General features: G+C 43.1%; 1 protein-coding gene across 1 annotated transcript in view; it reads left to right on the forward strand.

The window, feature by feature from the left end:
- The window catches only part of GABRG3 (gamma-aminobutyric acid type A receptor subunit gamma3), a 1,042,113-nt gene that overhangs the window by 633,374 nt on the left and 395,713 nt on the right, over positions 1-13,026 (forward strand). The window lies entirely within an intron of this gene.

The raw sequence follows: 13,026 nt of genomic DNA on the forward strand, positions 1-13,026 counted from the left end.
AGGGTTAGACTTAGAACTCACAACATAGCAAAAATTTCAATTCAAGATTAGCCACTTATCCAGATTCCTCCTGAAAAATACACACAGCCCTTATGAGTAGGGATGATCGAACGGTTCGGGTCCACCATTGGTTCGACCCGAACATTGGGTGTTCGAGGTTCGGCCGAATTTAGAACTTTTTGCCCAAAAAGTTCGGAATTCGGCAACCAGAACCGACCAAAATGCAATGCTTCAGGAAATGGGCTTTAAAAGCCCGTGATTGGACCAGAACCATTAGCAAAAGCCAATTGAGGGGGCAGGAGAATGCTAGGAATGTGATTGGAGTGACTAGGGGATCCCTAGACCAATCATTAGTGAATACGCCCCCCAGTATATAAGATCGCCCCCGCCATATTCCTAGCATTGTTATACTGGACATGGAAGAGAATGGAAGCAGTTCTGTTAATTTTACTTTAAAAGTGTCATTTAGCTATTTATTAGTGTGAGGAACGGGATATCTAGTGTAGTTAGAGTGCTCCTTTACACTTAAGTTAGCTTCAAAAATTGAGTTTCTGTAGGGAAAGTGTTAAGTGTAAGGGGACCGTAGTGTAGTGTAGGGTTAACTGGCAGTGACTGCTATGGCAGGGTGACAAAACCCTTCCATAACAGGGTGACCGCTATAGAGAAATGATCATTTCTCTGAATAGCTTCGTAACTGGAATATGGCTTCTCACCAGCCAAGCATTTTTTATGCTGCAGGGGCTGCCACTGCCAGTGCTTTTTTGAGGACATGTTTGATGTCAGACATGACATCTGAACATGTGTATAGGGGGTATATATAGACATATATGTCTGAATATATACCCCTACACATATAGGTGTGATAGTAGCAGAAATAAATGCTTGCGCTAATGAAATAATTTACAGGAATATATTTCTGCTACTATCACACCTATATATGTCTAGGGGTATATATTCAGGCATATATGTCTATATATACCCCCTATACACACTATACACATGTTCAGATGTTTTGCCTGCCTCAAAAGAACCCAAAAAAATGCCAAAAAAACGCTAGCATCAAAAAAAAAAAATGCCCAGGTATGTTTTTGCTGGCATTTTTTGGGGGGTTTTGGAGGCAGGCAAAACATCTGAACATGTGTATAGGGGGTATATATAGACATATATGTCTGAATATATACCCCTACACATATATAGGTGTGATAGTAGCAGAAATAAATGCTTGCGCTAATTTTGAGGCAGGCAAAACATCAGAACTTGTGCACAGTACCACTATACACATGTTCAGATGTTTTTCCTGACTGCAAAGAACCCCAAAAAATGCCTGCTATTAAACCGGGAGAGAAGCTAACTACCTGTGTTTAAAGTGTTCTAATACAAACAATCCTTTTTTTTTCTGGTTCTGGACATGCTACAGAGCTGAAACTTCACAGGTACACCTTTTAGACCCCCCAGACACCAAATCACACAAAAAAAAGTTCTTAAAAATTGTCATTTTTGATAAAAAAGCCAATTGTTGAGAAAAAAAAAAAAAAAGAGATTTTTTGATTTTTACTTTGTATTTCGTATCTGGGGGGTCTAAAAGGTGTACATGTGAAGTTTCAGCTCTGTAGCATGTCCAGAACCAGAAAAACGGAAAATTGATATCAAATACTTACCGTAATTTTCCTTTCCTGATGGACTCCATGGCAGCATACGTTTGGGTAGGCCCCGCCTCCTCTCCTACCTCATAGGACCCCACTCCCATAAATCTTTGCTCCCTTTCAGCATCAGTGTTCTGTAACTAGCCTACTCAGGAATCGGGAGGGGACTCCTGCTGCCATGGAGTCCATCAGGAAAGGAAAATTACGGTAAGTATTTGATATCAATTTTCCGTTTTCCTGACAGACTCCATGGCAGCATACGTTTGGGAAATAACTCGCAATACACTCCCGGGTGGGAAGATGCTGAACAAAGAAACTTTAATTGGCACTGTCAACTGACAAGACTTGAACGCCAAAATTAACGGAAGATAAAGCAGCAGGCTCAAAACAATAATGGGAAAGAAAGGTATTAACAGATGACCAAGATGCTGCCTTGCAGATCACGTCAGGTGCGACGTGCTTGGAAGCTGCCCAGGACGTAGCGACGCTTCTAGTAGAGTGAGCTGTGATCGCCTCTGGAGGAGCCAAGCCCTTTGCTCTATACGCCCATTGGATAGCCTGAACGATCCACGCAGCCACTGCTCTGGAAGATGCACGCATTCCCTTCTTTTTGCCATGTAGCAGAACGAAAAGGAAATCCGATTGGCGGAAGGAGGATGTGGCCTCCAAATATTGACTTAGAGTGTTGCCCACGTCTAGAGGATGGATTGAAGAATTCTCATCAGTTCTGAAGGTGGGAAGAACTATCTCAGCATTTTCGTGAAAGACAGAGGTCACTTTTGGATTTGTCCCGAGCATAGGGATAAGGACCACCCTGTCTTGAAAAAAGGTCAAAAAAGGTTCTTTGTGACCCAGATTGTGTATCTCGGAGACCCTCTTAGCAGAGGAAATGGCCACCAAAAATGCTGTCTTCAACGTAAGATCCTTGATAGACATGGAAGCAACATCCTTTGAGGAAAAAAAGTCCAAAACTAAAGGAAGATCCCATTTTGGGAATCTTGGCCTTCTCTGAGGCCTAAGCCTGACTGCTCCCCTAAAAAATTGCTGGATCAGATGATGACTTGCCCACTGAATTCCGGTAAAGGCTGAAATGGCGGATACTTGCACCCGGAGAGAACTAACCGAGAGGGGCAGATCCAGACCAGACTGCAAAAAACTTAAAATCTGCTGAACAGTAGGTGTACCTACTGGACCTGACCCCTGGGCCTGATGACTCATGAACCTGGCCCATATCCTTTCATATACCCTGTTGGTGCTGGGCCTTCTTGAACTCATGAGAGTCGGAATCACCTCCTCTGGACATCCGAGAGCTTCCAACCTCCCCCTCTCAAAAACCAAGCCCTGAGGTGCAGCCGTGCAGGGCAAGGGTGCAGAGTAGGACCCTGAGACAGAAGGTCTGACCTGAGAGGTAGAGGGATTGGATCCCTGAAGCTCAGAAGGGACAGCAGAGGAAACCATGGCCTGTTGGGCCAGAAGGGGATTATTGCCACGATCTCTACTTCCTCCATCTTCAGTCTCCGCAGGAATTGGAGTACTATTGGCACTGGTGGAAAGGCATAAGCAGACTGGAAGTTCCACCTGTCCGTGAGGGCATCCACTCCGAAAGCTTGAGGATCTCTGAATCTCGTGTAGTACTTCCGAAGCTTCCTGTTGCGTGGACTCGCAAACAGATCCACTTCGGGTGAAATCCCCAGAGATAACACCCAGTTGAACACCTCTTGGTGGAGGGACCACTCGTTGTTGTCTAGTTGGAAACGAGATAGGAAGTCTGCCTCCACATTCAACACTCCCGGGACAAAGACCGCTGAGAGATTGGCCAGATGATGCTGAGCCCATGTCATGATCGGTTCTGTTTCTTGGAGGAGAGACATACTGCGTGTTCCTCCCTGCCTCTTGACATAAGCCACTGCCGTGGTGTTGTCCATCCTTAACAGCACAGAAGCCCCCTGTGTTAGATGGTGAAAGGCCTGGAGTGCTTTGAGGGCTGCCCGAAGCTCTAGAACGTTGGACACTACTCCGTGACCTGGGAAGTTCCATCTGCCTTGTGCCACTTCGGTCATACAGTGGGCTCCCCAACCGGTATTGCTGGCATCGGAGGTTATCGTTACCCAGGAAATCGGAGCGATTGAGTGGCAGTTGGTCAGATTTGTACGGCGTAACCACCAGGGAAGGCATCCCTTCATCAATGGAGTCAGGTGAATAACCTGTGACAAATTCTCCGTCGTCCACTGTTGGAGAAACCCCTTCTGGAAGGGTCTCAGCTTCCACATAGCCCACTTCACCATAGGCGAGGTGGCAACAAGCGTCCCTACTACCTTTAGACACTGGCGAGCCGTGAGACGAGAGGCAGCGAGAGCGTGAGACACCCTGCTCTGGACTACAGGAATTTTCTCTTCTGGCAGGGAAATGGTGCACTCCACCGTGTTGAACAGTGCCCCGAGAAACACCAACGACTGCGTAGGCACCAGATGGCTCTTTTCTAAATTCAGAATCCAACCGAATTCCTGAAGCGTAGATGTCACTTGCTCCAGATGTAAGAGTAACTGATGCTTGTCCTGGGACAGAAGGAGGAGATCGTCCAGATAATGATGCAATCTGATGCCTCTGGTCCTGATGAGAGCAACAACTGCCAGCAAGGTCTTCGAGAACGTGCGAGGCGAAGTTGAGAGCCCGAAGGGAAGACACGTAAATTGCATGTGGGCATGACCTACAGCAAACCGGAGAAACTGATGGTACTCTTTTGCCACAGGAACGTGGAAGTATGCGTCTTTTAGATCGATCGATGCCAACCAATCTCCTGGAAGGATCGAATGTTGAATGGTGACTAGGGACTCCATTTTGAACCTCTCTTGACGGATAGACCTGTTGAGATATGTGAGGTCTATTACCGGACGCCAGGTGCCGTTCTTCTTCTGAACGAGAAACAGAGGTGAATAGACTCCCAACCCTCGTTCTGCCTCGGGAACCGGCACAACAGCTTGCTGAACCAGTAAGGAGTCCACGTAGGCGAGAAGAATCTTCTTTTTCTCTGCCGAAAGAGGAAGTGAGGTTGCGACAAACCTGGGTTTGGGAACGTTGTCGAACGCCCACGAATGTCCCTGAGACACGATGTTTAACACCCAGGGATCCTGGATCGAGGCCGCCCAGACCTCCCGAAATTGGAGCAACCTGGCCCCTACCGGGAAGGCCTGGACGGGCCCAACCTCAAAAGGATTTGGTGGCCTCTCGGTCACCAGACGAAGAGCCTTTAGAGCCTTTCTGGAATGTGGATTGCCTTGACTTCCAACCTCTTCCGTAGGACTTGCCTGGTCTGTAGCTGCGTGCTTCCCTGGAACGATTGGTAGTTTGTCTTCTCGGGAAAGAGCGCTTCTGAGCGCCTGGGCGTTTATCCTGGGGAAGGAAACCAGATTTTCCACCCGTGGCTCGGGTTATGGCTGCATCCAATTTGTTCCCAAAGAGGGAAGAACCCTCAAAGGGAATTCGGCACCATGCCTGTTTGGAAGCAGCATCAGCCACCCAAGGCCTAAGCCAAAGGGCGCGTTTAGCTGTAACTGAAGCCAGCATAACTCGGGCCAAAAGGCGAATAGTGTCTAGAGATGCCTCCCCCAGAAAACCCGCAGCCAACTTCAGCTCCCGGACTGGGGAGCTCTGGAGCACTTCTTCCGAAACTCCTCCAAGCGTGCCCTCGAGGGCATTAATCCAGACTTCCATGGCCTTTGAAATTGTAGCCAACGCCAAAGCTGGCTTACAGGCCATGCCGGCCGAAAGATACGCTCGTTTAAGATCAGCGTCGATCCTCCTGTCCAACGGATCTCTAAAAGAGGCTGTATCCTCCATTGGAAGGGTGACATGCTTGACCAAACGCATCACAGCTGCATCCACACTTGGGGAAGATTCCAGGTACTTCACCTTTTCTTGTTTGAATGGATACAGCTTCGCCATTTTTGTGGTCAGAGAATTCTTCCTTTCCACTTTACTCCACTCCTCCGTAATTATGTCTCCCAACTCCCCCAAAAATGGAAAGTCCAAGCGCTCTTTACATAGCTGTTTGAAATATTTTCGTTGTTTTGGGGAGGAGACAGCCGGATCTTCCCATTCAAGGGCTTCTCTCACCGCCTTCACTAGAGGGGAGACAAGGCCGAACTCAAATCCTGAACCGGAGTCATCTGAATCAGATTCGGACTCTGACGGAAGGATAGAAGGATGGCTGGGTTGAGAGGATTCAAAAGGATCCTGAACCAAAAGATCTCTTTCCGGAGAGCGGGATGGTCCTGCAGAAGTACTTGGTTTTTGTAATTCAGCCAAAGAGTCTTTGAGGACTCTGCGCACCACCTCCTCAATATGATGATCCGACTTCTCCCTTTCACCCGTGGCTTGGATATAACAGGGTTTACACAGAGAAGAGCCGTCAGTTACTATGGTACTACAACCCCAGCATTTCTTTCCATGCGGGTGCTCTGAACGGCCATGATGTGTGGAACCAGAAGCATTGCCATCACGTCCCCTATTATGGGGGGAACTGCGCCTGGACCTAGACGAGGAGTGCCGGTGATGCGACTTTGAATGTCTGTCTTCGCTGCGTGCGCTAGGCTGGTGGTCAGACCTGGAAGAGCTGGAGACAGACACATGTAGCTATATAAAAGAAAAACACAAAACCTCCCTCCCCCCCCCTAAATGCCCAGCACATACCTGGTATGAGCGGGCTGGCCACTAGGGGGCGGAGATGTGTCCATAATTGCTAAACAGATGGGCAAGAAACTCTTTACAGCTGAGTAAAAAAGGAAACAAATATCACTTAGACCTTACCCCAAGACAAACGCAATGCAGAAGAAGCGCCTTTAAAAGATACAACATACCTTCAGAATGCCAGTCAGAGTCTGGGGGAGGCTGTACAACGTGCCGACCTTCCCACCAGCTCTGACACACTAAGGGGTTTAAATACGCCGCCTCGCGGCCGCCGATCGCTACTGCGCATGCGCGAGTGACGTCACGCGTCACCCCCGCGCATGCGCACCGAGTCCAGAGACCGGCAGCAACTGCGCATGCGCAGAAGAACCGCGCAACCCGGAAGTAACGGCCGCAATCGCGGCCGTGACCGAGAGTCACCGGACAGAGACACAAGGAGGAACAAATATATGAGAGCTGCAGATAGTAAGTAAAAACAGCCCAACCACAAAACTCAGCATTTAGTTTGTACAGGAAATAGAAAATGAAAGAAAAAGGTCCCATTACAGGGCTTACCACCCTGCCCAAGCAGAGAAAGGGTCCCAGAGGCACATCACCGGACTGTGTCTTCGGGCAAAATTAGGCCACCCGCGGCAGCAGGGCTCTCTCGGCCAGACCACAGCGATCCTGCTGCGGGTCTCTTCCATTGCCCCTCCATACCCTGCTAATAGCCAGGGCTTATCGGAGTCTCCACGACCCAATCTGCTTCAGGTATAGGACTTGAAAATAGTAGGAACATAACACCGTATGTATGAGGAGGACGAAAAAAGAACACTGATGCTGAAAGGGAGCAAAGATTTATGGGAGTGGGGTCCTATGAGGTAGGAGAGGAGGCGGGGCCTACCCAAACGTATGCTGCCATGGAGTCTGTCAGGAAAAAAGATTTTTTGTATTAGAACACTTTCTTTCAGTACAGGTAGTTAGTTTCTCTCCCGGTTTAATAGCAGGCATTTTTTTGGGTTCTTTGCAGTCAGGAAAAACATCTGAACTTGTGTATAGTGGTACTGTGCACAAGTTCTGATGTTTTGCCTGCCTCCAAAAACCCCCAAAAAATGGCAGCAAAAACACACCTGGGCATTTTTTTTTGACGCTAGCGTTTTTTTTTGGTATTTTTTTGGGTTCTTTTGAGGCAGGCAAAACATCTGAACTTGTCTATAGTGGTGTATATACACACATACATATATTTATATACACACCTAGACATATATAGGTGTGATAGTAGCAGAAATATATGCTTGCACTAATGAAATCATTTACACTAATATATTTCTGCTACTATCACACCTATATATGTCTAGGTGTGTATAAACATATAAGTATGTGTGTATATATACCACTATAGACAAGTTCAGATGTTTTGCCTGCCTCAAAAGAACCCAAAAAAATGCCAAAAAAACGCTAGCGTCCAAAAAAAAATGCCCAGGTTTGTTTTTGCTGCCATTTTTGGGGGGGTTTTTGGAGGCAGGCAAAACATCAGAACTTGTGCACAGTACCACTATACACAAGTTCAGATGTTTTTCCTGACTGCAAAGAACCCCAAAAAATGCCTGCTATTAAACCGGGAGAGAAACTAACTACCTGTCCTGAAAGAAAGTGTTCTAATACAAACAATCTTTTTTTTTTTTCTGGTTCTGGACATGCTACAGAGCTGAAACTTCACATGTACACCTTTTAGACCCCCCAGAACTGAAATCCAAAGTAAAAATCAAAAAATCTCTTTTTTTTTTTTTTTTTTTTTAATTTTTTCAATAATTGGCTTTTTTTATCAAAAATGACAATTTTTAAGAACTTTTTTGTGTGATTTGGTGTCTGTGGGGTCTAAAAGGTGTACCTGTGAAGTTTCAGCTCTGTAGCATGTCCAGAACCAGAAAAAAAGATCATATAGGTGTTAAAGTTAAAGGAGGGTCCCGACCCACATCCCTGTTCTACTGAAAAATTATCTTTTTTTTTCATGGTTCTGGACATGCTACAGAGCTGAAACTTCACATGCACGCCTTTTAGACCACCCAGATACTAAATCCAAAGTCAAAATCAAACCATCTCTTTTTTTTTTTTAATTTTTTCAATAATTGGCTTTTTTATCAAAAATGACAATTTTTAAGAACTTTTTTGTGTGATTAAGTTATTGGGGCATGACCCAGAACCCTGGGCACTTTTTAGGGGCGTTTATTGGGTTTTAGGGCTTAAAAATTGTGTTTTTTGATTACCGAAGTTCGGGTCCCATTGATTTCAATGGGGTTCTGAAATCCGGGCCGAACGTTCGGGAAATTCGGATGTTCTGGCCGAACCAAACTTTTCAAAAGTTCGATCATCCTTACTGATGAGGGGGGATTTGTTCATAACCCATGAAATGCATTGGTTGTCAACTCTTAATAGATTGTATTGTGACATTAAAAAATTATATGTGGAATGATCATTATGGCTTGGCAGGTTCATCCTTTCACTTTACATAAGATTTTTATTGCTTGTCCCCTCTGGGAAGATTCACCATGTCTATTTTCTGAAGATTTGAGTATGAGAGGAAAGCTTTGAGGAAACACAGTGAGTGGGCAAGAGTGTACAGCTCTGTGTCCCAGCCAGTTTAAAGAAATCAGTGCACAAGTGAAACCTTAGTGATGGAAGATAGATCATTGGAAAAAATACATTTAACTGCCAGCATTTGTGTGAGAAAATAAGGAGTTCTAGCTTGGACTACAGCTTCACTGCTGTATTAAAGAAACTGTTTAGGTATTATATCTACGCACACATGAAAATCAGTGTGTTTACTGTTCTTCATCCGTATTATAAATATTTTGTAACTCTTACTAACTATCTGGCTCGGCTCACACTTATGCGATGCGGGAACAGGCTGCGAATTCGCCTGGTGTGTTCCTTGCTCTTCATGATGCTCTCTGTGCTTTAAAAAGACCTCTGAGACTATCACAGTGCAGGTGCATTGATACAGAGACTTGATTGCACACAGGTGGATTCTATTTATCATCATTAGTCATTTAGGTCAACATTGGATCATTCAGAGATACTCACTGAACTGCTGGAGAGAGTTTGCTGCACTGAAAGTAAAGGGGCTGAATAATTTTGCACGCCCAATTTTTCAGTTTTTTATTTGTTAACAAAGTTTGAAATATCCAATAAATGTCATTCCACTTCATGATTGTGTCCCACTTGTTGTTGATTCTTCACAAAAAATTACAGTTTTATATCTTTATGTTTGAAGCCTGAAATGTGGCAAAAAGTCGAAAGGTTCAAGGGGGCTGAATACTTTGGAAAGGCACTGTATATACAGTATATATATATATATATATATATATATATATATATATTTTTTTTTTTTGTTTTTTTGGGGGGGGGGGGGGGTTTGTCTTTTTTTATGTAGAAAGCATGTTCAATGAGTGGTCAATGAGACAATGAGTGGTCGGATCGTGTGCCGCTTGAGATGTGCTTGCAACGATTACAAGAAAGTAGCCTCCACAGGAAGGTGAAAACAAACACAAATCATGCCGACTCGGGTCAGAGTTATGAAGCTAGAGTATCGTATGTGTTAAAGTAAGTGCAACCATATGAATGGTCTGAGTAACGACTGGTTGCTTGTGGCAGGAGCCTCACGAGAGAGAAGGAGCAGCAGGAAGCTGTGATGTGTGTGACAAGTGGAATCGACAACTTTTGGTAATATAGTGTATAGTGTATAGTGTATATATATATATATATATATATATATATATATATATATATATATATATATATATACACACATATACTGTATATTTATTTAAATAATTAAAGGTATGTGTGTGTATATATATATATATATATATATATATATATACATATGTATTTATATCAGCAAAATAAGCACCACAAATTCCCCATGGACTGATTCTTAGGTTTCTTTTTTTGAAAGAGAATTAGTTGATTTTTGCAAAGACACCTTTGGTCTGTGAACCTGTGGCAGAATACTGTAGATGCTGAAAAGAGTTTCACATATTTCCAATTCTAACACTGCAAGGGTTGCTCTGTGTTTTCTGCTGAATTAGACATGAAAGTTTATAGCTGAATAATTCTCACTCAACTGAACTATTTCCCTTTGAAATCCCCTTTGAAACACAGGTCACTGATATGTGATTCACTACCCATGCTACTTTTTAGCTCTATGGTTTGTACTGCATTCTACATTCATAGAATCTGTACACTTGTGCTACAGTGGACAAGCAGGCTAGTGAGGTGGAAATTCTGACATATTGGATAATCTGTCAAAGTAGAGAAAAATAAGCAGTGGCTTGACAGGAGTAAGACCTGTGTGCTTTGAAAGGAGATAAATGCCTAAGCACATTTTGCTTGAGAATAATTTCCTTAAAAAATATTAGGCTTAGAAATCATGTTAATTATTTCTAAATAAAGCCAAAGAGGAAGAGAAAAATACGTGGTAATATTTTATAGATTTGAACAAAAAAATGTGGCATGAACTTTAATTTTCCTACTTTAGAATAATAATCTAAAAAGCAAAATCCAGTGCCCTGCAGGAAGTAAAAGAGAATATGTTTTTACCATATGAACCAAACATGAGCTGACATTTTCTATAGTATAAACTATAGCAAATTTGGAAGGTAAATCAGGCATATAAACAGTTATTATTGTTAGCACTGAAAATTAAGAAAAAAATCTTAACGCATATATACTGAATGCTTAGTAAGATGCCTTCTATAGAATGTTTTTTCAAGATTTACACATAAATGAGAGTTCATTTTGCATTTAATTATCACACACTGTCCTAGAAGCAGCAACTCTCTCAAAAGTGCATGTTTTAGATATTCAGTAACTCGGCACAAGCTATTAATTTATGTTTTTCATAGTCAAGCTGGTGTGAAGCTCATTATGGATATACACACCTTGTACTTAATATTTGCAACTTTGCTCTCAATTTTAATATATAGTAATTTTCCCTGTAATGATTAAAATGTAATGAAACATTCATGTGGGCAGCACTGGAGTTGCTAATGTTTGCAATTTTATAGTATTCTGAATCCATAATACAGAATGTGGTGTAATTAGACAGTGGCTTTAGTGTGGTCAGTCTAGTGACAGGATACATTCCTTTGAATACAGATGATTCAAATGCTCTATATAAACAAAAAATAAATAGATAAAAATTGGAGTTGATGTAATAGATCACATCTCACTCCAAAATAAAATATGGCATGCAGGTACCACCATACACTGTATTCAAACACAATGTAAGGTAAATAAAAGACAGGCTTCAGCTCAGATACCAGCCCATCAGTCACGCGCCCCTCTGACATGTTTCACTCACATTGGGCTTAATCGTAGAGGTACCTGTTCATCCTGCTTTATAGGATCTCTGTATTCCTTTGGACCAAAATTCAGCTTTACTCAACTGCACTGAGCAAATAAATCTTATCTTCTAGGAGTCATTCTACACTGAAATCAGCAGGCCTAGGCAACTGATTGATGGAATATAGTAAAAATGGGAATAGTGTGGCAAACCAGGGAAATCTATATCTAAGAGTTATACTGATATTAAGGGATAGATTCATATATGATCTTTTACTGTAGGAAAGAGGGGTTACCTTAAAAAGGATAATGGTACCGCAAATATTACAAGCAAGTACCCCATCCTCCTAATCAAATATGTCTATTAATGTACTAACCTGAAATAGTGCCCCAGCACTGTTGACTACAATCAGAAAAAGTTTTTCTTCTTCCTCACCTCCTACTGGCTGCAGTTGCGCAGAAGTGGGTGTTTATGCACAGTGCACAGCCATAGAGAACAACAGCCATGTGCCATGCTTGCAATTGAAGCTACCATGGTTTTCCTTGGATGTGCCTTAAGTATTCCTCCACAACACAGTCAGCTGCCGAGGAGATCTTTGAAGGGGTAAGTGCCACCCAATAACTTAGTCTACTTCGGGGTTAATATATATACATATATATACATGATTCATGATTCGGGGCAAGTTACTTGTCCTTATTAGATTTTATTTTCATTAGCTCCTTCTTTGTTACTTTTTTATTACATTTTATTTTTATTGTCATTATTATGCATATTTTGTTTTTCCTCTTTATGTCCTTTGTCATTTTCATATTCTATATGATCTGTATCTAGTCTTGTACTGTTGTATTATTGTGATATCATTGGTCATTCAAACATCACCGTTATCCTCTTGCCTTTTGTATATATGAACAATTGCCGTTTTAAGCTCTAACCAGTCTATTGCTCCTTTAATTGGTTGTCTATTCGCCCATCCATCAGCACATAAAATCTTCGACCTTCCATCTCCCTGCACACTTGAAAAAGGAGTGCGCATGCCCAGTGGGGCCTTTGCGCATGCTCTGAAATGCGTTGTGTTCCGCCCGTTTGGTGACGTCACTCACTATCCACGTTGCGGTCCAAGCTGGTCCTACAGTCAACCTGGAAGACGCAGAGTGCAGGCACTCTCCTCGCCTCCAGCCACCATCCCGACTCTAGCATTGGATCCCAGACACACGGCACCATGCCATCACCAGATCCTTTTATCTAATGAGCTTTTATTCAACTACTCCATGTGAGTGTGCATTTGTTAAGTTTATATGTATAATAAAAACTACTGCACTTAGAGGCACTCTTCTTGTCTCTTCTTTTTACCTCAACAACTTAGTCTATATC

This window comes from Pelophylax lessonae (assembly GCF_965119305.1).
Source record: "Pelophylax lessonae genome assembly, chromosome: 2".
NCBI lineage: Eukaryota > Metazoa > Chordata > Amphibia > Anura > Ranidae > Pelophylax > Pelophylax lessonae.